The sequence below is a fragment of the Apium graveolens genome, chromosome 9 (genome assembly GCF_009905375.1).
Source record: "Apium graveolens cultivar Ventura chromosome 9, ASM990537v1, whole genome shotgun sequence".
Taxonomy (NCBI): Eukaryota; Viridiplantae; Streptophyta; class Magnoliopsida; order Apiales; family Apiaceae; genus Apium; species Apium graveolens.
The window spans coordinates 267,952,040-267,964,751 of NC_133655.1; the positions used below are offsets into that span (position 1 = coordinate 267,952,040).

Sequence of the window (12,712 nt, forward strand, 5' to 3'; positions counted from 1 at the left end):
AATCAATTAATAATTAAATAAATCAATTAATCAATTAATTTTCGAATTAATTGACCAATTAATCAATTAAAAATTAACTGAAATTAATTAACTAATTAATTCAGATTTATTTTTGAATTAATAATAATTTTCAGAATTAAAATACTAATTTTTTAGAATTTTCAGAAATTAAAAATGAATTCTTATAATAAAAATAAATAGGAAATATGATTTCTAAACATTTTATAAACAGGAATCCTATTTTTGAAAACTTTGCAAACTACAGGGACTAAACTTCACCATCTTCAAAATTACAGGTACTAAACTGCAATTTTGCAGTTCCAGTCGCTGGAAAATCGGGGGTGGCCGGAGAAGACGATCCTGGCGTCCTCACCCAACCAACACCTCCTGATCAACACTACACAACACAAGGAACTTGTTCATGCAATCAAAACATTCTAATTATCCCTGTTCTGGCCGGAAATTGGCCAAGAACATCGCCGATTTCCGGCGAACATCGTAAATCTTTAAAACATAACTCCCTTCGATTCAAACATCCTCTGTTAACGAGCTATATATCAATCGATTGCAAATTTCATAAGGAACACAACCCACTATAAATCAACAGCTAAAATCCCCTGAATCAAAAACCCCCAAATTTCAATTAAAAACATTCATACGGGTTATAAACCCTAATTTTAAAATTCGAAAATCAAACTCAAATTTGAACATGTTATTGAACTCCAAATCAGACGTATAATATTGTTAGGGCGAAAACACGCGCTAATATTCACGCAAGTATATGCGTTCGCAAGTAATATAGAATACTTTCTAGTTCGTTCCCACAGAGACTCAGACTAATTATTGTTTAATTAAACTCACGCACCAATGTATGATTACTTCTCAATGTTAAGACACTAACACTTAGAATTGTTGACTAAATGTTAACTACAATTAACTACTTAATTAATCACTTAATTAACACTTCGATTAATCAATATTAAAACACTCATGAGATCACAACTTCATTACTACTTCCTTCAATAGTTATTGTTATTACCTTTAGCATGTGACGATGATGATATTAATCGAATAACACGAAACTGATAAAAGCCAACTTTCATTGTACTAATACCATTCTACTAAGCATCCACAATTAAGATAGAAGTTGAATAGGCATCAATTATGTTGAGTTCCTATATGTCTACAGAAATTGACAACATAACGACTTAAGCACAAGTTATTCCTTTTGATTACACAGGGCAAATAAAACTGTTAGAGTTACCCACTAATCATGCACATCATACATGAACCTATGCTAGTATGGCAAGTTCTAAATCTCAAGATCCACCGTCGCTTCACAAGAGATTAACACCCTATCTTATATGTTCGCGACGCACATAAGACGAATACGCACAACCAATACTAGATATCATACTATCATCACACACTAAAATATTAAAAAATTAACTAAAGAATTCCATAGTAAATCCGTGGCGACCCCATGATCACGATTAGCCCATAATAGCACTTATCGTCATCATGGGTTCATATGAAATCATGATAATCAAACATAAGAAAATAATAACTAAACTAATTATATTAAACCAGAGTACGTCACAAGAGTAAATAGGTTCAAAGTAAGAAAACTAGCATCCAACGTTACAACGAAATAAGAATCATAAGAAAATATGCTTCCTCTTCGTTGTTGTGTGCTAAAACGGTCTTCTTCCTTATCTCCTTCGCTCCTTGCTTAATACCACGATCTAACCTCGTCAAAACGTCTCCAAATCTACTTATATACTAGTCCCATAAAACTCAGATTTCATAGAAGTTGGAAGCCAAACAGAAGTAGAAGTCTAAAAACAATTATTTAATTTCCCGACCCTGCGCGGCCGCTCAGCATAGCTGAGCGGGCGCTCAGCTTTCTACGCGGCCGCTCAGCATAGCTGAGCGGGCGCTCAGGACCCTACTGGATTTTTCCTGAGTTTACTCCGTTTCTTTGCCGTAATCTGCCTCTTTTTTTCCTCTCACAATGGTGAATACATGCCAAGGCTTATTCTTGATGATCACTCCTCCGAAATGCAACTAATACCCTGAAATGCATAAACACTAGAAAAACGCATCAAATACACAAAATACTTGATTTCAAGGCACCAATTTAAGCCATTTTAAGATGTTCTAAGTGGTATAAAATGCCACTTATCACACCCCCAAACTTAAATCGATGATTGTCCTCAAGCGTCACAGACTCAAAAATAAATAAAAATATGCATGAATGCAATCTATATGAAAATGCAGCGATCCCCCTTACTACGAACAAACCAACCAAATTGCAACATCTCAACAAATGCAGTTAGGCGACTAAAGATCAATAAACTCATGTAAACGAACATACAGCCAGAAACGTGGTGTGTGCAGATGCTTAACAGGTATACTTCGGAACTAGACCAGTTATTATGACTCAACTATTATCAAGGTAATCACATGATTATACAAGGAATAAAAATTCTAGGCACAAAGTGACATATAACACTACAAGAATTTTGGAGCTTATTACGGAATCATGCTTTTTATTCATGACAACAATGCTTATTTGACCGTGCAATGAGTGAGGTCCACAAAAGACTTATACAATGGTATCTATGTAATGAGCGTTAGGTTAGCGGATCCCAGACTCTAAAAGCCTTAGGTCACTAGGCACAAAGTCCCCTACGAACTTAATAACTCGAATACCAAAGAGCCCACTCGTGATCAATTATGCATAAACACAATTTTTTTTTCAAAATTTCTGAGCAAGTGCGTTTTGCTCCATCTTGCTCAACCCTAGACTACTCGCATAACATGCGAGCCGGCTACTAGCCATTTGACGCCTAGCCACAACTAGGAACAAATTCCATTTTTACTCCATTTTTTCTTTTTCATGCCTTTATCACTAAGAACCTATTATCGAATTCTAAGCATAATAAATAGATTAACCTTGAAAACAATCAGATCATAACAACAATCTAGCCCTTAAGCATTCTCTAAGACTTAGTGAAAATACAAGTGCTTCTAGCATGCATATCAACCTACACGACTCAATATCACTTTAATGCTATCACTACACTCGCATCAACATCACAATTCAGTCGATAAATCATCACAAAAGGGATCATGGTATATGCATGAGCTACATGACATGATAAACAAATAAAGCTATAAATAAATAAAAAAAACTATATGGCAAAAATTATGCAACTATATGAACTAACTATCATGAATATGCAACTATATGACACACACAAAATATTCCTTAACTACCACCCTCAAACTTAAAATCTTCACTGTCCCCAGTGAAGGTAGTAGAAAGGAACACAGGGTATACCTACTCGGAGTCATCATCGTCATCACCCTTAGTGGGTGGAGTATCAGGCGGCGGGTATGCAGAGTCCTCACCAAAAACTGGCCACTGGATATCAGCTCCAAGGCCCTGAAAAGCAGTCCCTAACGCAAGGGTGAGCTCCTGAGCAAATCTGCTCTGCGTCTCGTACATGGCATCCATCCGCCGTGAAAGCCTCCTATACTGGGTATCATCCATCCCGGCACCCTCCTGAGCTCTCGAAGAACCAGCCTCATCACGCCTAGGCCTAGCCATAGTAGCACCTCGTGCTGGACGCCCTCCTGGAAGATGATAACCCAGCCCATGCTCCTCGGGCTCACCACCGGTACACTCCTGCATCCCATTCAGAGTCCCAGAATCAATCGGAGCGGCCGACAACTGCAACTGCTCATGAGCCGGCCAGTTCACTCCCACTGCTCGGCAAAGCTTCGTGACCGTGGATGCATAAGGAATGTTCATATGCTTAGCTCCCCTCAAAAACTTCAGAATTCCTTGGTAGATAAACTCACCAAGGTCCACATAGTACTCCTCATTAAGAATTCCCCACAACAACTGTGCTATCTCAACTGTGACCTCGTGTGCATGCGAAGAAGGCAAAATATTAGCACAAATAAATGCATTCCATGCACGTGCATACCTGTTCATAGCGATCGCCGGGAAGTGACGATACTCATTAGTACCGGTCTTGAAGGTCCAAACTGTGCCCGGCCTACAGAGAGTAGCACAAATCAAATCCAAGTCGAAATCCTCAGCAGTCTTCTCATTCCAGTTCTCCTCCTCAGGCTTCCTCTCTCGCTGCCCAATCACACGGCGAATCTCCGCTGGGTGATAATCAACCGTCAGCCCTCGGACCACAGAAAACCCATTCTTCTCGGCCTTCGCGTTCGTATAGAACTCGCGAACCACGCTCATCGGCACTGCTTCGGGCGACTCACAGAAAGCTATCCACCCCTTCTCTGCAATCATGGGTAGCAACTCACCATCCCTCCCCGATGGTAAAAACCCTCTCTCCTTTAGAATCGGCTTCCCCAAAAGCCTATTGTACTCCTCCTCCGCAGCTCTGTCATTCAACCGAGGCCTTGCAGCAGTACCCCTCGATGAACAGCAGTAGGGACTGTGCTGCTGCTATTAATAGTTCGTGCTCTCTTGGGTGCCATTAAATCTTGAATAAAAGTGTTTAAGAACTGAGTTTTTGTGTGTGGGAGAGAGTTTGAGTGTAGAAGTTTTGTGAGAGATATGTAGGATAAGTGTATGTATATATAGGGTATGGATTAGGTTAAATTAGATTAGGAGTGGGGTTGAGGGATAAAATCATGGGGTAATAGGAAAAGAATTCGTGGGTTTATGGGCTGTGTTGGGTTTTTGAATTTTCTGATTTTTTTGATTTTTTCCTGAACTTGAAAAATTTTCCGGCAGTCGACCCCTGAGCGGTCGCTCAGCAGAGTTGAGCGGGCGCTCAGGGGGTCACTGGAAAAAAAAATTTCAGTCCCGTTTTTCTGATTTTTTTGTGTTTTTGAATAGGTTATTAACTTCTAAGGGTTCCTGTAACAACAAATCATGGGTTGCCTCCCACACAGCGCTTCCTTTTCGTCATTAGCTTGACGTTGCGTACCTTTCTTAAGTAGTCAATAAAATGGCACTAACCACTTCTCGGTTTGCCATGTCCCCATAGTAGTGCTTCAACCGCTGACCATTAACCTTGAATGCTTGGTGCGGATCATTCTCAAAAATTTCCACCGCTCCATGTGGAAACACAGTTTTGACAATAAAAGGTCCAGACCACCTTGATTTCAACTTCCCTGAAAAAAGTCGGAGACGAGAGTTGAATAAGAGAACTTGTTGCCCCGGCACGAATAACTTAGGATGTAGCTTCCTATCGTGCCACCTCTTCACCTTTTCCTTGTACATTTTGTTATTCTCGTACGCTTGAAGTCGGAATTCATCAAGTTCATTAAGCTGAAGCATTCTTTTCTTACCAGCTGCATCTAAATCCAGGTTCAACTTTTTCAACGCCCAATAGGCCTTATGCTCAAGCTCCGCAGGTAAATGACATCCCTTACCGTACACCAACTGAAACGGGGACATACCAAGTGGAGTTTTGTATGCTGTTCTGTAAGCCCAAACAGCTTCATCGAGCTTTAAGGACCAATCCTTCCTTGACGGACAAACAACCTTCTCTAGAATGCACTTGATCTCTCTGTTAGACACTTCTGCTTGACCATTTGTTTGTGGATGATAGGCAGTAGCAACTCGATGATTTACATTATAACGCTGCATTATAGAAGTGAACTTACGGTTGCAGAAATGCGACCCTTCATCACTTATGATTACCCGAGGTGTTCCAAACCTTGTGAAAATCTGCTTATGAAGAAAATTCAGCACTGCCTTTGCATCATTTGTCGGTAAAGCTTTGACTTTCACCCATTTTGAGACATAATCGACTGCCAGCAAGATGTACTGATTATTGCAGGACGAGACAAAAGGCCCCATGAAATCGATTCCCCAAACATCAAAGACCTCGACTTCAAGCATCACCTTTAACGGCATCTCATCCTTTCTTGTCAAATTTCCCACTCTTTGGCAACGATCGCACCTTAAAACAAACTGATGAGCATCCTTAAACAAAGTAGGCCAGAAAAAACCTGCTTGCAGAATACGAGCTGCCGTCTTCTCACCACCATAGTGTCCACCATAAACCGTGGAGTGGCAGTCTCGTAATATCCCCTCTGTCTCACAGAACGGGATACATCTCCTAATGATCTGGTCAGCTCCCTGTCTAAACAAATATGGTTTATCCCACATATACCACTTCACCTCATGCAGAAACTTCTTCTTTTGAGCGGAGGTCAAATTAGGAGGCATTATATTGCTGACAAGATAGTTTACAATATCTGCAAACCATGGCTCTTCCTCCTGAACTGAGAACAACTGCTCATCCGGAAAAGATTCATTGATTAATGTCCTATCTTGTGAAGTAGACTCGGGATTCTCCAACCTAAAGAGATGGTCAGCTACTTGATTCTCAGTACCTTTTCGATCCTTGATCTCTAACTCAAATTCCTGAAGTAAGAGCACCCAACGAATGAGTCTCGGCTTCGAATCCTTCTTGGAAACCAAATAGCGAATGGCCGCATGATCAGTGAATACTGTCACTTTAGTCTCAAGCAGATAAGATCGAAATTTCTCGAAACCAAAGACTATAGCCAAGAGCTCCTTCTCCGTAGTGGTGTAGTTTATTTGGGCCCCATTTAAGGTCATACTCGCATAGTAGACCACATGAAAGAGATTATTCTTGCGCTGCCCCAGAACTGCACCTACCGCATAATCACTCGCATCACACATCATCTCAAACGGCTCTGTCCAATCTGGTGCTGTAATAACTGGTGCAGTGATCAAACTCTTTTTAAGAGTCTCGAATGCCGCCAAACATTCATCATCAAAATTGAAAGGCACATCTTTCTCAAGCCAATTGCACAACGGCTTAGATATCTTCGAAAAGTCCTTGATGAATCGCCGATAAAAACCCGCATGACCAAGAAAACTACGGATTCCTTTCACAAAAATAGGTGGTGGAAGATTTTCAATGACTCCCACCTTGGCCTTGTCCACCTCCAGACCCTTGCTAGAGACCTTATGCCCAAGAATATTGCCTTCACGCACCATAAAATGACATTTCTCCCAATTGAGCACCAAATTAGTTTCCACGCACCTTTTGAGTACGACACGAAGATTATTCAAACATTCATCATACGAATGTCCAAAGACGGAGAAGTCGTCCATGAACACCTCGACATTATTTCCAATCATGTCAGAGAATATAGCCATCATACATCTCTGAAAAGTGGTCAGGGCGCCACATAACCCAAACGAAACTCTGCGAAAAGCAAACGTGCCAAATGGACAAGTGAAGGTAGTCTTTTCCTGATCCTCTGGTGCAATACAAATCTGATTATACCCTGAATAGCCATCCAGAAGACAATAATACTCATGACCAGCCAACCTGTCAAGCATCTGATCAATGAAAGGAAGAGGGAAATGATCCTTCCTCGTGGCTTTGTTCAACTTTCGATAATCCATACATACTCTCCATCCTATAACTGTTTGAGTGGGGATGAGCTCATTCTTCTCATTTGCTACCACAGTGATACCTCCTTTCTTAGGCACACATTGTACGGGGCTCACCCAAGAACTGTCAGAAATAGGATAAATGATGCCTGCATCTAGCCATTTCAGAATTTCTTTCTTCACCACCTCCTTCATGATAGGATTAAGTCTGCGCTGCTGTTCAACAGTCGGCTTACTACCTTCCTCTATCAGAATTTTATGCATACAATATGAAGGGATGATCCCCTTGATGTCTGCTATGGTCCATCCAATAGCCGACTTGAATTCTCTCAAAATCCTTAAGAGCTTGTCTTCCTCACTACCTGAAAGGTCAGATTTAATAATAACAGGTAAAGTAGATGCATCACCTAAAAAAGCATACCTCAAGTGTTCAGGTAATGGCTTGAGCTCCAAGGTAGGTGCTTCCTCAATTGATGGTTTGAGCTTTCCTTCAGCATTCTTGAGGTCAGAAGTACCAAGAGATTCAAACGGCATGTCCAGCTTTCACTTCCAGGGAGAAGCATTCAGATATTGCAATTGCTCGTTGCCATCTTCATCATCACTGTCAAAATCCCCCATTAAGGCCTTTTCCAATGCATCAGACATTAGCATGCGATCGAGTTCTGAAGTAACCGTAAAATCAATCACATCCACTTTTAAGCACTCCTCATCTTCTGTAGGGAACTTCATTGCCTTGAATACGTTGAAGGTCACATCCTGATCGTGTACCCGCATAGTAAGTTCACCTTTCTGCACATCTATCAAGGTACGGCCAGTAGCCAAGAAAGGTCTTCCCAAGATTATGGGAATCTTCTTATCTTCCTCAAAATCCAGAATAACAAAATCTGCAGGAAAGAAGAGCTTATCCACCTTGACTAGCACATCCTCCAATATGCCCCTTGGGTAAGTAATAGAACGATCAGCCAATTGTAGAGACATGTATGTGGGTTTTGGATCAGGCAAATCCAACTTTTTAAAGATCGATAACGGCATCAGGTTGATGCTTGCTCCCAAATCACAAAGGCACTTGTCAAAAGTCAACTTGCCAATGGTGCAAGGAATGGTGAAGCTACCTGGATCTTTAAGCTTTGGAGGTAACTTTTGCTGCAGAACAGCGCTGCATTATTCTGTGAGAGCAACGGTCTCAAGGTCATCCAGTTTCACCTTCCTTGAAAGAATATTCTTCATAAACTTCGCATAACTAGGCATTTGCTCCAGAGCCTCAGCGAAAGGTATATTGATGTGAAGTTTCTTGAACTCCTCCAGAAACTTACCGAACTGTCTATCCAGCTTTTGTTACTGCAATCTCTTAGGAAAAGGTGGTGGAGGATAGAGCTGTTTCTCCCCTGTATTACCCTCAGGCAGAGTGTGTTCAACAGTAGTCTTCCTTGGTTCCGCCGCTTTCTCCTTTTGCTTAGCTTCTTCATCTCTAATTTCAGCTTCTCCTTCTTTTGCCTTTTCAGCCTCAGCAACTTTCCCAGACCTTAAGGTAATAGCCTTGACTTGCTCTTTAGCTTCCTTCCTGCCTGGTACTTCCGTGTCACTAAGGAGTGTTCCAGGTTGACGATTGAGCACTGCATTGGCTATTTGACCGATTTGATTTTCCAAGGTCTTGATAGCAACCGCCTGACTCTTGTATAACAGCTTAAGTTCCTCAAAATCAGCACTAGTAGGTGCAGCTGCACTTCCCTGTTGAGGGTATGATTGCCTTTGAGCATACTGCTGTGGTTGCTGGAATCCAGGTGGATTAAACTGTTTACTCACACCTTGCTGATATGGTGGCTGAATAGCATTCTGATTATTACCCCAGCTGAAATTTGGATGATTTCTGTTATTAGGATGATAAGTAGCTGGCACAGGCTGCTGTTGTTGCTGATAATTATTCACATACTGAATAGATTCGTTGACAAGAGAACACTGATCCGTAGCATGAGAACCTGCACAAAGCTCACAAACCATAGCTATTTGATTGACTCCATATGTAGCCAGAGAATCAACCTTCATTGACAGCGCTTGGAGCTGCGCTACAATAGCGGTGGCTGCATCAACTTCCAGAATACCTGCTACCTTCCCAGGCATCATCCTCTGAGTTGGGTTTTGATGCTCATTTGCAGCCATAGTCTTGATAAGATTATAAGCCTCAGTATAGCTTTTAGCCCATAAGGCGCCTCCAGCTGCTGCATCGAGCATGGGCCGAGATTGGGCCCCCAAACCATTATAGAAACCAGTAATCACCATCCAATCGGGCATTCCATGATGTGGACACTTCCTCAACATTTCCTTGTAGCGTTCCCAAGCTTCGCACATAGATTCTGTAGGCTGCTGCGCAAACTGAGTAAGAGCACTCCTCATAGCAGCAGTCTTTGCCATCGGATAAAACTTCACCAGAAACTTTTGCGCAAGATCTTGCCAAGTAGTGATGGACCCAGCTGGTTCAGAATGTAACCAGTCCTTAGTTTTGTCCCTCAGTGAGAATGGGAAAAGCCTCAGCTTGATAGCCTCATCAGTCAAGCCATTATACTTGAAAGTGCTGCAGATCTTGACAAAATTCCTTATGTGCATGTTGGGGTCTTCAGTCGCAGCTCCTCCAAAAGAAATAGAATTCTGCACCATCTGAATAGTGTCCGGCTTGATTTCAAAGGTGTTAGCTTGAATAGCCGAATGAAGAATGCTTGACTGAATGTCATCAATTTTTGGCCGAGAAAAGTCCATAAGAGCTGGATCAGCCTGAACAATACGATCCCCCATGATTACTGGTTCTTTCTGCTCAGTTCCTGAATCCGAATCTTCAAAATCTATCTTCTCCGGAATATCAAGAACTTCGTCTGTCTCCTCAGCTGTATCTAAAGTCCTCTTGCGAGTACGAGAACGAGTTTGCATAAACACTCGCTTAAGTACCTGAAACACAACCAGAAACAATAAGTAACAACTACGTCCTAATCTCTGAGTCCTAATGACCAATGATGGTAAGTACATAATCTAAACAAATACGCCGAGTTCCCCGGCAGCGGTGCCAAAAAACTTGTTAGGGCGAAAACACGTGTTAATATTCATGCAAGTATACGCGTTCGCAAGTAATACAGAATACTTTCTAGTTCGTTCCCACAGAGACTCAGACTAATTATTGTTTAATTAAACTCACGCACCAATGTATGATTACTTCTCAATGTAAAGACACTAACAGTTAGAATTGTTGACTAAATATTAACTACAATTAACTACTTAATTAATCACTTAATTAACACTTCAATTAATCAATATTAAAACACTCATGAGATCACAACTTCATTACTACTTCCTTCAATAGTTATTGTTATTACCTTTAGCATGTGACGGTGATGATATTAATCGAATAACACGAAACTGATAAAAGCCAACTTTCATTGTACTAATACCATTCTACCAAGCATCCACAATTAAGATAGAAGTTGAATAGGCATCAATTATGTTGAGTTCCTATATGTCTACAGAAATTGACAACACAACGACTTAAGCACAAGTTATTCCTTTTGATTACACAGGGCAAATAAAACTGTTAGAGTTACCCACTAATCATGCACATCATACATGAACCTATGCTAGCATGGCAAGTTCTAAATCTCAAGATCCACCGTCGCTTCACAAGAGATTAACACCCTATCTTATATGTTCGCGACGCACATAAGACGAATACGCACAACCAATACTAGATATCATAAAATCATCACACACTAAAGTATTAAACAATTAACTAAAGAATTCCATAGTAAATCCGTTGCGACCCCATGATCACGATTAGCCCATAATAGCACTTATCGTCATCATGGGTTCATATGAAATCATGATAATCAAACACAAGAAAATAATAACTAAACTAATTATATTAAACCAGAGTACGTCACAAGAGTAAATAGGTTCAAAGTAAGAAAACTAGCATCCAACGTTACAACGAAATAAGAATCATAAGAAAATATGATTCCTCTTCCTTGCTGTGTTCTAAAACGGTCTTCTTCCTTATCTCCTTCGCTCCTTGCTTAATACCACGATCTAACCTCGTCAAAACGTCTCCAAATCTACTTATATACTAGTCCCATAAAACTCAGATTACATAGAAGTTGGAAGCCAAACAAAAGTACAAGTCTAAAAACAATTATTTAATTTCCCGACCCTGCGCGGCCGCTCAGCATAGCTGAGCGGGCGCTCAGGACCCTACTGGATTTTTCCTGAGTTTGCTCCGTTTCTTCGCCGTAATCTGCCCCTTTTTTTCCTCTCGCAATAGTGCACACATGCCAAGGCTTATTCTTGATGATTACTCCTCCGAAATGCAACTAATACCCTGAAATGCATAAACACTAGAAAAACACATCAAATACATAAAATACTTGATTTCAAGGCACCAATTTAAGCCATTTTAAGATGTTCTAAGTGGTATAAAATGCCACTTATCAAATATACCAAAATCATCAGGAAAACAAGCTCTACAACATGCAATCATCAAATCATACAAACAATCATCCGAACAAAAATTCATATTTTTCATAAAAATAATTCGAAAATAAATAAATTTTTAGAAATTAAACCTTTGATTCTGCAGGTTTATGGATTACAGATTCTGATAGAGCTTCTCAAGACCTTTAAATTCAGTACTCGAGCTTTTCAAACAAAGATCAATAACACCTTCAAAAGTTGATTTGATTCTTGAAACAGTTTATGAATATAGGATTTTTCTCTGTAAAATTATATATTTATCTGTCTGCAAATGATTTTGATACGAAATAAAATACGGTAAAAGGCTATTTATATTTACGGAAAATTAGTATCCCGTTGGATCATTCTGGATATAAAATGGTACGTTTATTTGTAAAAACTGATCCAAACGGTATCGATTTTCGGGATAATTATCCAAATCAGTACAATTTGTACTGCGGTCTTGGTCTTAGCGCCTGGTTACACGTATTACGAAGTGATAATTGTGATAGTTTAATAAAAAGCTCTCGTTTATCAAAAATACGGGTTTTTATTGATTTACCGAAACGAATACTGTATCGAAAATATTGCGCCGAGACCCGCGCAGGACAAACCGTACGCCGTATCGAAAAAGTCGGAACATGGAAAATGCTCGAAATATTACAATTAGGTTAGGAAGGAGTTCTCGAAAGAGTTTCGGGTTCCAAAAACGTAACAACAGTTGACGTCGGTTGGTTCCCGTTTTTATAAAATAGATTTTAAATATTCGGTAAAAAAAGATTTTAGAAATTTCATATGATT

General features: G+C 40.2%; 1 non-coding gene across 1 annotated transcript; it reads left to right on the forward strand.

The window, feature by feature from the left end:
* Positions 1–9,713: 9,713 nt before the first annotated feature.
* LOC141687971 (small nucleolar RNA R71) lies at positions 9,714–9,820 on the forward strand. The gene has a single exon (XR_012561444.1). It is a non-coding gene; the product is annotated as a small nucleolar RNA R71 (small nucleolar RNA).
* The last annotated feature ends 2,892 nt before the right edge of the window (positions 9,821–12,712 follow it).